This window comes from Pseudopodoces humilis, chromosome 1, assembly GCF_049639895.1.
Source record: "Pseudopodoces humilis isolate 2021_Gansu_Grassland_sample_001 chromosome 1, ASM4963989v1, whole genome shotgun sequence".
In the NCBI taxonomy this organism is placed as follows: Eukaryota; Metazoa; Chordata; class Aves; order Passeriformes; family Paridae; genus Pseudopodoces; species Pseudopodoces humilis.
This window is the reverse complement of record NC_142200.1, coordinates 115034569-115048016: the sequence shown is the minus strand read 5'-3', so window position 1 is coordinate 115048016 and position 13448 is coordinate 115034569. Positions and strand designations below refer to the sequence as shown.

At 37.8% G+C, this 13448-nt stretch overlaps 1 long non-coding RNA gene across 2 annotated transcripts in view; it reads right to left on the bottom strand.

Annotated features, from left to right (window-relative positions):
- LOC106628013 (uncharacterized) overlaps positions 1-13182 on the bottom strand; it is a 33969-nt gene extending 20787 nt beyond the window's left edge. Inside the window, exons 1-3 of one of the 2 annotated variants that reach the window (XR_001331200.2) lie at positions 13099-13182; positions 4257-4348; positions 2465-2599 (exon numbers count right to left, since the gene is read on the bottom strand). This is a non-coding gene — a long non-coding RNA (uncharacterized LOC106628013). Of the gene's footprint in view, positions 1-2464; positions 2600-4256; positions 4349-13098 lie in introns of those variants that run through there. The other variant, XR_015773816.1, reaches the window with a different exon arrangement.
- Positions 13183-13448: the final 266 nt, after the last annotated feature.

Sequence of the window (13448 nt, the reverse complement as noted above, 5' to 3'; positions counted from 1 at the left end):
GATTCAGTTTCTGTATTAGATATTCTGATTGAAGGTTTTGGATTTGATCACTCTCTAAGTGAGAGAGTGACTTCTTTACGTTCAATATTTCAGTATTTAAAGTGAGGTTTAACTGCCTCCTCAAAAATTTATACAGTATCTGTGATCATCTAATGGAAAAAAATGTTTCCTCATTTTCATGTGTCCCAGACATCATGCACTTGATTAGTTCAGAGGTCAGACTGCAAAAAAGAAAGCTATACTCCATATATAAATCGCATAGTAGTACAATAGCTTAAAATAATCCTTGAACCAGGATGTCTACAGACACACTTGATGTTAAATAAATAACAGCACATGAATTACAGAGTGCAAGTGGTGGCCAGTTTTAAGTTCAGCACCTTGTTTGAGAGACTTCACCAATCTCAGTTTCTATGACTTACTAACCTGAAAGCAGTAATCTGTAGAATGCACTTAGAAATAATTTTTAATTTCTCTTCTTCTTCAAAAAAACACCCACCTACCAGCAGCAAACTTTTTAAAGGCTGTCAGATGTTAATAGCTGGCTGTCTAATAGGGATTTGCTGCTATTGCAGTACTGGCTGTGGTTTATAGCCTGTAGAAATTAGGTATTTCTGCCTTGTGTTTGGCATTTATCCAAAAGAAAGTCTGCAACAGGTATAGTTCTCTTGCCAGTCCCACTTAGATCTGTTTGTGTTGGCTGCCCCATCCCCTGGAGTGGATTGTGTGTTGGAGCTATTCCATGCCCATGATGGGAATGTCCTTTAGGTACTCTGTGAAGTGTTTCAGCTCAGGGTATTACTGTGTCAAGCTACCAACAAACTGCAGAGCAGGTGGAAGTCAATTGGCACTCTGTAGGAATACTTCCTGGATAAATCTGTTAATTGTAAAAGCTGTAGTACAAATCAGGTTGAAAGACATTTGTTAAAAAAAGTATGTCCTTTTTTGAGCTGGCTGAAATTGTTCAAATTGCTGAAACTGTTCTTTTTCCAATTAAGTGGGGAAAAAAAATAACAGAAAAGCAATAAGGAGACTCTTTGCTCAAGAAAGCACCCATGAAACCATAATAGAGAAAATGTATTTGCAGAAAAGGAACTGAAATATATGTATTTATTTATTATACATATAATTTATTTACCTTGATAGGCTACTGAGCCCATCCTTCAAGCTTAGATATCTACAAAATACACAGAATACATAGAAATACTAGTTCTTTTGGATACTCTAACCAATAGCTTAAAAATTGTAAAAAGTGTTGTTAATTTTGCATTAATCTCATTCTGCTACTTTAATAGCCTTCTTATAAATAAGATATTTGAACTTCTATAGAAATTGCTATTATTTTTCAATTCTCCATACAATATGTTCCTTTGCATATGGAACACATATAAATCAGTTTAAATGTTCATAATACCTTCTCATGGGTTTCATTAACTTGCATAATTATGCAGACGAGATACCACAGTAGATGATGGAACTAAGGTTGACAGTGCACATCAATAATTTAAGACAAAATGCATTAGAAGGAGCCTCTAACCCCAAAACCCAAATGTTATAAATGAGGAAATTCAGAGTTAAAATTACTTTTTAAGGATACATTAAACTGAAACTATAGCAATATTTTAAGATGGACACCTAAATAAATATAATTGTATCCAAAATTATTTTTCCCACAATCATTTTAATGTAATAACCCTTATCCTGAAGAATTATGAACACTCTTGAATTTCTTCATTATAAATAGTCATACTGACATCAGTGGGAGTACTCATAGTGCTTAATAATTAAGCAGCTGCCTGATCCTTGGAAGAATCTTCAGAGCAAGTAGTTTACTTTTAGATACATCTTCCTCATTACATAGCTACAGGGATTTATGCCAAAGCAGTGTCTCCAATGTCTGAGGTTTACACTGACCTTCTCTTTCTCCTGCCATTAGGACAATTTGTCATGGGCTGTGCACGATGCCACAGTCTTTTGTGGGACTAGGAGCAGAAGCAGGTTTGTGGCCCATCACAAGGTCCAGAAGTAGAGGAAAGAAAAAGGACAACATAAGGTTGCCCTTTGGAGCAGACACACAAATCTATATTTTGCTGATATTTAAGTCAGAGTTTGAATTATAAATTTGGAAGTGAAGTCTTTTTATAGACAGACCTCTGTAAGATTATTTTTTAAATACATGAATATGTATCATTGGAACATTTAATTTTTTTCTGGGGTAATTACTCGTCAACACATATGGATACTTGTGATATTTGATAAAACTGCAGCTGAGCTGATAAATTTGTTTTAGTAACTACAAAATCAGTTGATAACAACCTTGAAGAACATAAAAAAACCCCTAGAAAATCTTGTGGCATCAGCAGAGCAGCCTTTTATTCCCATCCCTGTTATTCATGTTATCTTGACAAGGAACACAATTTGCCTCATTTTCGAATTTATTTTACATTTGTTGTCCTAAAAAATGTGCTTCTGGTATCACCAACTTTTCTGTATGTTTGATACATTCTAAATAACAAGGTAATGTGCTGGCACCTGCAACCACAGGGAGGATCTCCTTTCCATGGTCCAATAACAGAGGTTGCAATGAAAGAAGTGACATCTGCAAGAATAAATGTATTTTGAAAGATAGACTTGCAATGAGGATAGCAGGTATAAAACCAAAGTGCATCTATTCTCTAGACAGATTTACTACTGTGAGGATTTGCTAGCTTAGCCAAAAAAGAGTACTGCAATTGTCAGTAATTGGCCTTCCTGTGTTTTCCCAGTAAAAAACTTCAGTCTGGAGGGAAGAAAACTATATAAAAGAAAAGGTACCATCTCATATATGGAGGTTGCTTTGCCAGGAACTACAGGGTGCTGAAAATGTAATGTGTGAAATTTGAATTAGATTTGACTGTTCTGGTGATAAAGATGGGACTTCTTCCTCTTAGGTTAGAAACAGTTTGTGAACCTACAGTTCACTTGAAATGATGATGGAAACTCAGCATTGTCAGATATATCTTATGTGGAAAAGCAAGAGCAGAAAGCATCTTTTGGGGAAATACTATTTCTTATTCATGCTCTGGGCATGTATATGAGATTGTGGATTTATAGACTTATTTTTCCTTTAGATGGTATCTATCCTGCTGTGCAGTTCATTGCCCACAGTGAAGTGATTTAAGGCAGAGCTTGAGCACTGAGTTACTAGTGATGGATGAAAAAGCTGATTTTCAGAGTAAAATGGCAGTTGAACTGGTCACTCCTTTTCCTAAAAATATCTGTATTCTCTAATATATAATGATCTGTGACAGACGTGACCCAGATATACCTTTTCGCTGGTCAGTTGTGGCCTGCAATAATGAATTTTGTCACCTAGGGAAACAATTTATAGCTGGCAATAATAGCAAAAAGTTAGCTGAATGGCAGCAATTTATATGTACTTAGGAAGATTGCATAATGTCTTTAATAGCTGCTGACATGACCAGTAGAAAGCAGAAGATGCAGTCCTTGGGTAATGCTGTTCAGCATGTGCCAGCATAATCACCCCAGGACAAGGACTATATTGCAGGGTTGTCACTCTGTCAGGTAACGCTGGAAGGTTATCAGAAAGAAGTGGGGTTGCCAGCTTTCACTCAGGAGAAGCCCTTTTCTAATGACAAAGTCTTAAAAATTACACACTGGGTTTGTTTTTTTAATAAATGAGATTCATGGAAACAGCCACCGTTAGGTCAACCACTGAGCACGAGGCACAAGATGTGTCCCTGTCGCTTTTACATTTCAGCCTGGTGGCTGAGGCTGTTTATCCCAGAGCTTTGTCAGGGACCAGCATGTGACAATCCTCACACAGTAACCAGAAGATGACTGATAGCTGGCACTTAGTTGGTGAGGCGCAAGGCAGGTGAAAAACAGCCAGGGCAGAGAAAAAAAAAATAAAATACTTTATTCAGAGCCCATGGGGTTATGTAGTGACTGCAAAGTCAGGAGTGTTACTCATAGAGTAAAAGAATTACTCATAAAAGAATTACTGTTACTCCTAGAGTTAAATAATGGATTAAAGTATGAACATTTCTTGTTAAAAGAAAAACAAAACCAAAAGTAAACTCTAATTTTTCCTCAAAGTTTACAGGGATGATTACAGGATGAATTATAGATTGAACATAAGATAATTTTTTTTTCCTCTCTCATGTCCAAGTAATGAAGAAAACCAATAAATATGTGTCAGTAACAATAATACATCTTCAGTAAATATTATATGCTAGTACTGAGCACAAAATTACCTGAGGAAGAAGAACAGAAGAAAATGAAAGTTCACTCTCTTTTTGTCCCATTATCTCTTTTCATCTCATCATCTTCATCTCATTATCCATTCCTTCAACAGTAACAATAAATAAATAAATGTGACAGCCATTCCTAGATCAGAAACACATTTATTATTTAGTATTTCAGTCAGTGCACTTCTTTCTATTTATAAATAGACCATTGAAAGAGAATGTTTTCTAATCAAAATGGTTTGTTACAAACTTCTCCAAAATCCCCACAAAACCTACAGAGTGTCTTTGACCTCTGAAGGGTGGGAATCTACTGTAGTACTTCTGGAAGATTAAGGATACAAAGACTATATATATATATATATATATGTTTTAACTTTTTAACAAGGAATGATTTTTTACATTATCTTATGAAAAATACTGAGGAACTGACCACATTTTGAAAATCATGGGTGAGTGAGATTCAGTATCAAGATCAAGGACACAGGAAATTTCTAACCAACGGCTGATGTCTTATGCTCTGTATATGTAATTTTCTCTTCTCACAGAGACATTGTCTGTGCCCCAGTCTAACAAAGGAAGAATGCCTTCAGGCTACCAGAGTTGCACACTAATCCTCCCTCCATTTTCATGTTTACTCCTTGCCTGGCAATGGATAGACTAATACAGTAATTTAAGTGGCTAACCTTAATATCTCCAAAGAATAGCTGTCTGAAACAGTCACGTCAGCCCTCAGGCACAAGGGCAGAGAGCACTTGTCTGAATGGAGACATCAGCTGAAGAGTTTCCACAGTGAGGGTTTCTGGGAGTTGGGCAAAGAGCTATGCAGCTGCACAACAGTGACCTTAACTTCCAATTTTTCACCAAAGCCTACTTTCTGCAGCTCTTTTCTGAAGTGTGCTACAGGGAAACTACGTAGAGAGCCCACTGAACTCATCAGCTTGCTCAGCCATGAGTTGCCCTTTCTGAAAGTGTACCAGCCATTCCCAGTAACCTTCTTTTCCTTCTTTTTCCTTCCTTAACCGCATGTGGCTGTGAATATATTCTCACAGAATGGACTTAATGATCTTTCTAGGGACTGATAAGATGCTGACCAACCCATGTTTGGTTACCTTTGTCTTCTTTCTTTTCTTTCTTAAAGGTAGGTAAAAACAGCCTTTTCCCAGGCTGTCAGAGACCTTCCCCAGTCACACAATGGTTTTTCCACAGTCACTTTAATGTTGCCTTGTTGCTGTCACCTAGAAAGCCTCTTGCTACTTCGAGCAACCTCTGCTGACTTTTTGTCTCTCTGTGAATTAGATTATATCCAGCTTCTCTAAATATTCCCAAACCTGTTTCTCTCCGGTTTCTGGATGCCTTTCTTTCTACAGTATGTTGGTGGCTGAGAGATTTGAGAGCAAACTTTGTTTCTACAGACGAAGGCAAGAAAGGTCGAGTGCTTCAATCATTTCTCTACTACCTTAGTTAATGAAAAAGAAAAATTAAATTTAAAAGAGTAATTTGTATTTTGACCCCTATCTTCTTTCTTTCCCCTCTGTTCCATATGCCATTTTCCCCCAGCAACTTGATTCAGAGGCCAAACAAAAAAATATAAAAAGTATTTTTTAAAAAGGGGGAAAAAAAAGAAACAAAAAGAAACAAAAATCTGTCACTCTTAAAGTTTGACTGGGCTTCTCATCCAGCGAAGAGATACAAGTAATTTGTCTTGGCAAATAACAATCTCTTACATGCTGTTGTTTCTTTCAAAGAGCCATTCTCCATGAGGATGTTCAGTTCAAGGAGAATGCCTCTGGCTGTAAGTAGTCAAGTGGTCTGAACTTCTCCCTCAGCATCTAAATTCTTCTTTCATCTGATGTAGACTGACACAACCATTGATATGGTTAAGTTAATATCGGCAAACTGCAGTTCTCTGAGATACACTCAGCTGAGGAGAATTTGGGGCGTAAGTGAATTGAAATCTCAGTCACAGCTCGGGAAGGACCTCTAAGTAATTAGGGGGAAAGAGCACATAGCTGTGAAATTATGAATCAGTGTTTCCTAATTTCTGCCTCTTTCATGTCCAGTGTGTGGTCGTCTTCTCAGTCTGGGGGACTTCCATAACACATTTGGTTAGTGGCTTAAAATATGTAGTCATTTTTTGAGTCTATGTTGGCCAATCTGAGTTAAGCTGGTTTTCAGCTTCTCCTTTATACAAGAGAATGCAGAGCTTCTGAGGACAAAACTTGTCATCTGCCTTAATTTTCTAACTATGACTCAGCAACAAGAGTCCATCAATTTAAAATGTTGCTGAATAATGAGAAAACATTTGCCATGATGCTGCAGGAAGGATTAAGAAATTAATATGAATTTATTGGAGGATGTCATGTAATGGCATGTCCACTTTGGGAAAGCAATCGTAAACTATGAGGAGATTTTCCCATACAGCTGGGAATTGTGTGACCCTACTGCCTCTGAACCTTCCTCTTCCAAGGAGAAGAGCCTCTGAGAGAGCCTCTTCTACTTAGGCAAGACTCTACTGTCCTCCAAAGAACTCAACAATGGGTAGTATATACACTTAGGAGATAATTTTATGGGTGATATTTAATGAGAACTTAAAGTGAAAAAAAAATAAATCAGCTGTCACTTAATATCTCATTCAAGTCTTTCTGTTGTCCGAGTTACCTCAGAAATGTCACAAGCTGTAAGAAAAAGCACATTCTTTGCACTGATAATGTGAAAATATTTTTTTTAATATACAAAAGAAAATATATATTACTAAGTGGTCTTTAGTTGGATCATTGTCATGTTGAGCCAGAGATGTGCAGAAATGTGCCCACAATGCCTTTAATTGCAACAGCTGTTATTGCCCCATTCTGTTTAACATCTGCTTCAGGGTAATAATTCCACTGACGCCTCTGATGTATCTGCCAGCTGTTTCTAATAAACCAGGAAAAGTTACAACCCTTTTAAGTGACAATCATTCAAGATGCTCATAATTGCATTTCATAATTGCATAACTGAATAGAAGAATGAGGCTCTTTCTGAACGCGATCAACTGAATATTTTGATTATTTACGTAGAAGGCTTTTATTTCTGGATGACTGCTCAAGTGAGGGAAAAATTCAACAAAACAGAAAAACATTCCACACCAAAGTTTATCATACCATCTGAAAGAAATCAGGAGGGAAACTTGAAGAAATTTCTTTAGTATGAAACCAACTAGAAATTTCAAAGACTCATAAAGTTTGTAGCTCAACTGGGCATTTATCTAGCAATTTATATTAAACCCTGAAGGCATTTTTTTCTCTTCTTCAGCAGTAGAAGATGGGTTACATGCATTGTAAATTATAAAAACCACAGTAGAATAACAAAAGGGAGGTATTCTCACTGGTTCTTTTCAGAAAAAAATCTTCATAGGAACTTCCACCTTGAAAAATATTCAGTGAAATATTTCCTCATAACCAATAATATCGGTGGTAGTCATCTATTATAGCCAATGCTTTGTTACAAGAATTGAATAACTCCAATTTCTATAGAGTAAAAGCATACTTTTTCCAGGCAAAGAAAGTTATGTATTATATTTGCTTTGTCTGGCTCAGTGAGATATCTTGTTTTTTATTCCCTTGTGAGTACAATTAGGGAAGAGCATAAATTCTGAGCATAGTTTTGAAATGTTATTTTTTTTGTTTTCTGTCATCTGTAAAGCTCCCAGATAGCAGGGTTTCGCCCATGTTTCAGGGGTTTTGTCCAATACTTTGAGCAGATTGTATCTCAAAACCTCAAACCAATACCTGAGAAGATATTTAGGCTTCTCTGTGAGTCCCAGTCAGTGGTGTACCATGTAGATCATAGGGTAGGTCATGTCTCCATAAAATCAAGGACATCTTAGAGAACACCACAAGCTGCACAATTTCTGCACATAGAATATCTTTCTTCAAGGGGCAGGTTCCTCCATGTGCATGTCAAAAGATAGTTAGGGGTTATCTAGGAATGCACGTGCATCTGAGAGTTTAAAAATATTAATTTGCCTTCAAGTTGAGATGTAATCACATAGCCCTGCTCTCAGCAGCTGTATTGTGATGTGCCTGCAGCTGGATTGCCCTGCTCCACTAAGGAGCTCAGTGAATCACTCTGGGTACTTGGGTATTTGTGCTGTGGACATTTCTGGAGTGCAGATGGGAGGCTTCTCTGTCTGTACAGTATTTTGCCCTTTATGGTAGTAACTTTTTCAAGATCACTATGGTATGAATGTCTTCCTGTGGGGCCAGAAGGTCTGGAAAATCAGCTCATGAGGGGAAAAAATTGCTTTTTGCTTTGGCAATCAAGCTGAGTTCTGTAGAATACAAGCAGTAGGCTGAAGACAGTAGAGAAAAAGAGGGTTATTGTCAGCAGGTACATACTTTTTTGCACAGTGATTGAGGTATCATTTGATCTAAAGGTGTGCAAAGCAAAATGTCCAATGTGTCATTTTCTTCGAATCAGTTGTATGCTTTCTAGAAGATGTTTCCAACTTGGCCAAAATCCTTTTTTGAAGCCTGCATGTCACACTTTACATAAAAGCCAGTGTTGTCTTGCGTGTGATATTGACCTCTGTTTCAACCTTTTCATGCTTGGTCTTGTTCTTTTTTCCCAACAAACCAAAAGTAGAACAAGTAGAAAACACAACATGATGTTGGCTGTATGCACTGTCTATGTGAAGCAAGGAATGGGTTTTTTCTGAGATATGAGTACATGAAGTACAAGAGAATGAGGCCAATGTAAAAGCAACCAAGCAAGAGAATAATTTATCTTACACATGGAGGGCTGCAACCCAACCCCATTTTATCTTAGCAATACTGCTAAGAACTGATAGTGGAAGCAACATTTTCACAGTTATAGAAGAGTCTTAGGAGAGGATAAAAAAAGAAAGGGGCTCAAAAATAGCTATTTGCACACTGTGGGACAGGAGATCCTTAAACATTTATAATATAACTAGCTGAAAATTGATTGAGTCTTAACAATGGTAGGGAAATAATGTAATGTTATAAAAAAAACACTATATCTGAATGCTATAGTCTACTGTCAATTATATCTAGACAGAAAATAAACATATTACAGATCTGGGGCAAAAAAAATATATCCAGCATTTTTTGCAATACTGAGGAATACAGAGGCAAACTGTGTTTAATGTTGATGATACAAAACTAGATGAGGCATATTCATTTGGGCTTTCAGGAAAGCAAATCCTTCCCAAGCAGAGATAATATGCAGGCCATAAACTAAAACTTTTCTGAAGGTCTGAGAAAAAGAAGTCTGACAATAGCTTAGCCGGAAGTCTGTCTGTACCTGTACTGTGATAGCACATCCTCACCCAGGAAATGTCAGTTTAGAAAGCAGTGCTCAAGAAAACTAAAACACTGTTACTCTGTGTGCAAAATCACCAGTGACCAAGCCTATCCAACAGCAACAACAACAAAAAAAAGTCACAAATTCCTTGTTGAACCAGCAGGAGTGATTTAGCAGTGAATTTGGGAGTGAAGGATAACAGAAGTTATCTGTCACACTCCTCCGAGACTTTATAGTCTATATTCCATCAAAACTTCAATCTGAAAGGAAATATTTCACCATATCAATTATGGAACAAGAAAAGCAAAAGAGACATAGTACATGCTAAAGCACATTGTATCAAACCAGCACTAACAGGACAACGTTTGCAAGCACCTCCAGAGACAAAAATATACCAAATAAAGCACTATGCATGAGTCATCTGTCACACTTAGCTACCACAACATAACAGCCAGAACTGGAACTAAGCTTACACATACTTGAGGTTTTCTACTACTTGTGTGATTATTCTGATCAAATCTAAAGAGCTAAATGACAGACTTAGCCTCATCTATATTTAGTATTGTATTTAGTAGATATATTTAGATGACTAAGGAATATTTAAAAATGACTAGCTGATGAAAACATGATGACTGGTTTAGAAGAGAAGAAAATCTCAGCAAATCAGAGGAAAGCAAGGCATTGGGAGAACATACAATTCAATATGCAAAAAAGACTTATATTTCCCATTTTGGAATTATGCCAGCTAGTAAAATCCTTCGACAAAAGAGCACTAGAAATTTTGGAAAGATTGTTGAGATAGCAGCTTGTAATGTGATAAAAACAACATGATCTTGGAAAGGGACCTGATATCAACAGCTCATATATAACTATCAGGTTCAAGAAAACTAAAATTCCATTTGTGTTAGGACAACTAAAATACATGGAATCCATATTCTTATGAAGAATCCAGCAAATGACAAAATGAAGCCAAGTGACAAAAGCTGAAGTCACAGCCAACAAAAGACCAAAAGGCTCTTACTAGTCCATAAAAGGACTATGACTCTGAGAGATGCATGCTGTGGCAAAGGGGTGAGAGAAGAAGGGTGCTTTTGTCTGCTCCTGCAAGAACATGACTTATTTGATTAAATTATGCCCAAGGAAAAGAACTTTGTGTGTGGCCTGAGAGAACACAAGGCACAATGTGAACATATCAATTTAAAGAGGGCAAGCCTGACTAAGAACAGCAACAAATAAACACCACTCCAGCATTTGGATCACACTGGCTCATAAGTCAGTAATTTCTCAACAGCAGTGCCAGGCTCTGTGAGGTTTTATCTCATACAAGACAATGGCCACTTCTGATGGCATCTGACAGACCTGCTACAGCTTTCTCTGTCAGGCCACACAGCAAGCTTCTGATATATTAAAGCAGCAGAATAGGAAAAAATTAGGGAGGGAGGGAGGGAGGGAGGCAGGAAGGCAGGAAGGCAGGAAGGAAGGCAGGAAGAAAGGAAGGCAGGAAGGAAGGAAGGCAGGAAGGCAGGAAGGAAGGAAGGCAGGAAGGAAGGAAGGCAGGAAGGCAGGCAGGAAGGCAGGAAGGCAGGAAGGAAGGCAGGAAGGCAGGAAGGAAGGCAGGAAGGAAGGCAGGAAGGAAGGCAGGAAGGAAGGAAGGCAGGAAGGAAGGCAGGAAGGAAGGAAGGCAGGAAGGAAGTCAGGAAGGCAGGAAGGAAGGAAGGCAGGAATGAAGGCAGGAAGGAAGGCAGGAAGGAAGGCAGGCAGGAAGGAAGGAAAGAAGGAAGGCAGGAAGGAAGGAAGGAAGGAAGGCAGTAACGAAGTCAGGAAGGAAGGCAGGCAGGAAGGCAGGAAGGCTGGCAGGAAGGACGGCAGGAAAGAAGGAAGGAAGGAAGGAAGGAAGGACGGAAGGAAGGAAGGAAGGAAGGAAGGAAGGAAGGAAGGACGGACGGAAGGAAGGAAGGAAGGAAGGAAGGAAGGAAGGAAGGAAGGAAGGAAGGAAGGAAGGAAGGAAGGAAGGAAGGAAGGAAGGAAGGAAGGAAGGAAGGAAGGAAGGAAGGAAGGAAGGGAGGAAGGAAGGGAGGAAGGAAGGGAGGGAGGGAGGGAGGGAGGGAGGAAGGAAGGAAGGAAGGAAGGGTGGAAGGAAGGAAGGAAAACATTAAATGATGAGGACTTTTTTTTTTCTTTTGGTATGTTCCTCTAGCAAACGTTTTTTCCTGTGTCAGCAAGCTGTTATTTTTGGCAGTTCTTGGATTTCAGTACTCCAAATATAGAAGAAACTTCTACGTAATATTTTTATCTAAGTTTGAATTCAGCTCATTGTGTGTGTATGTCACTTGATTAGGTCTAATTCCTTCAGCAAGCAGACTTCCAGGGCTAAACTTCCCTATTCTTGTCCCCAGCACACTTTGCATGTGTCTTTTCTCTTGGAGAATCCTGTGCTCCCCAAATATCACCCCTTTACCTGGTTACTAGTTCATAACGAAGTAGCATATCTGGATCTGCATTTCCCCATGATTCTAAGGCTGGCATATTTTCCCATGACACTATTAATATTATCCAATAAGAACCTCCTTTTCAAGAGTAGTGCTACTACAGGCTGCCAATCTGGGAAAATCAGTTATAGCTCTGAGCATATTAAATGAGCAGTATTTCTTTTCTTTCAGACCCTCATTCAGAAAATCCAAAATTTCATTTCATAAGGATGAAAAAATATTATATATATATATATATATGTGTGTGTGTGTGTGTGTGTGTGTGTGTTTGTGTGTGTGCGTGTGTGTTATATATATATATATACAGTCCACTGTCATCAGTCTGTTCTTAATTGTAAAGAATAACAGAAACATTAAGGTTCTGAAGGAGACTATCTGTTCATGGAATCAAAAGTTATCTCAAGTTAGTAGGGACCCATAATTGAAATACATTCTCCTGAACTATTTAGAAAGATGGTGAAGAAGAAAGAATAATATTGATTTATTTGTAGCAAGTGATAATCTAACCAACAAGCAGCACAATCTTAGGGCTAGAAGTCTCTGTTGGGTGCACATTTTAATTCCAAATCATTGTGTGCCTCATTCCTAGTGCAAGGATGTTGAAAGCAAAATACAGATCACCTCTGTCAAATTTGTCTGTGCACTCACTTTATCATATTGGCAATCTTCTTCCTTACTATCGACTTTCTATTGTAACATACTACTAAAACAAAATGATGTTTTTACTTGCGAAATAAAAAATGAAAAGATTATTATAAAATAACTCTCATGTTGTGGTAGTGAACACAAAAACCCCCCAAAAAATAATATTTAGGAAAATGTAAAATTAACAGTGATGAAAGATGTCATGAGTTTCTGTAAAGTCATAAGTAAAGTCCCTTCTTTTTTTTTCTTTTTTTTTTTCTAACAAACCTAGTCAAATGCTCCTAAGAAAAACATACTACCTTAGATCAGACAAGGCTCCCAAATTTTTGTCAGTGTGACTCTTGTATATCTAAAATTTCAAATCAGAATAAAAGAACAGCCCCTGTCCCTTAAACAAGGAAAAGCACACTCACCCTTAGAGTTATGTTTTTGTACAGGGGCTTGTCCATTTTGTGTTCAGTTTGTGCCCACGCTTGAGCTGAAAATATCAATCCAGGATAAAACTCTAAATACTTGATTGCAGGGAAGAAGCTGGTAGTTAGAGATTTGAATAATCAGCTGTTCATATAAATCATACTTCAAATGCAAAAAGGATTACAAGACCCAGCCTCTTCAAATGTTTACCCTTGCATGTGTATTTTAATAAAAGCAAATGCTAGCTAAGGGTCATTCTTCTTCATAAATCCTCCAAAGTTTGAACTCCCACTCTCATGAGATCCCTTGATCTCCCATATGCATGTACTCCAGCTGAAAATTTTTGCCC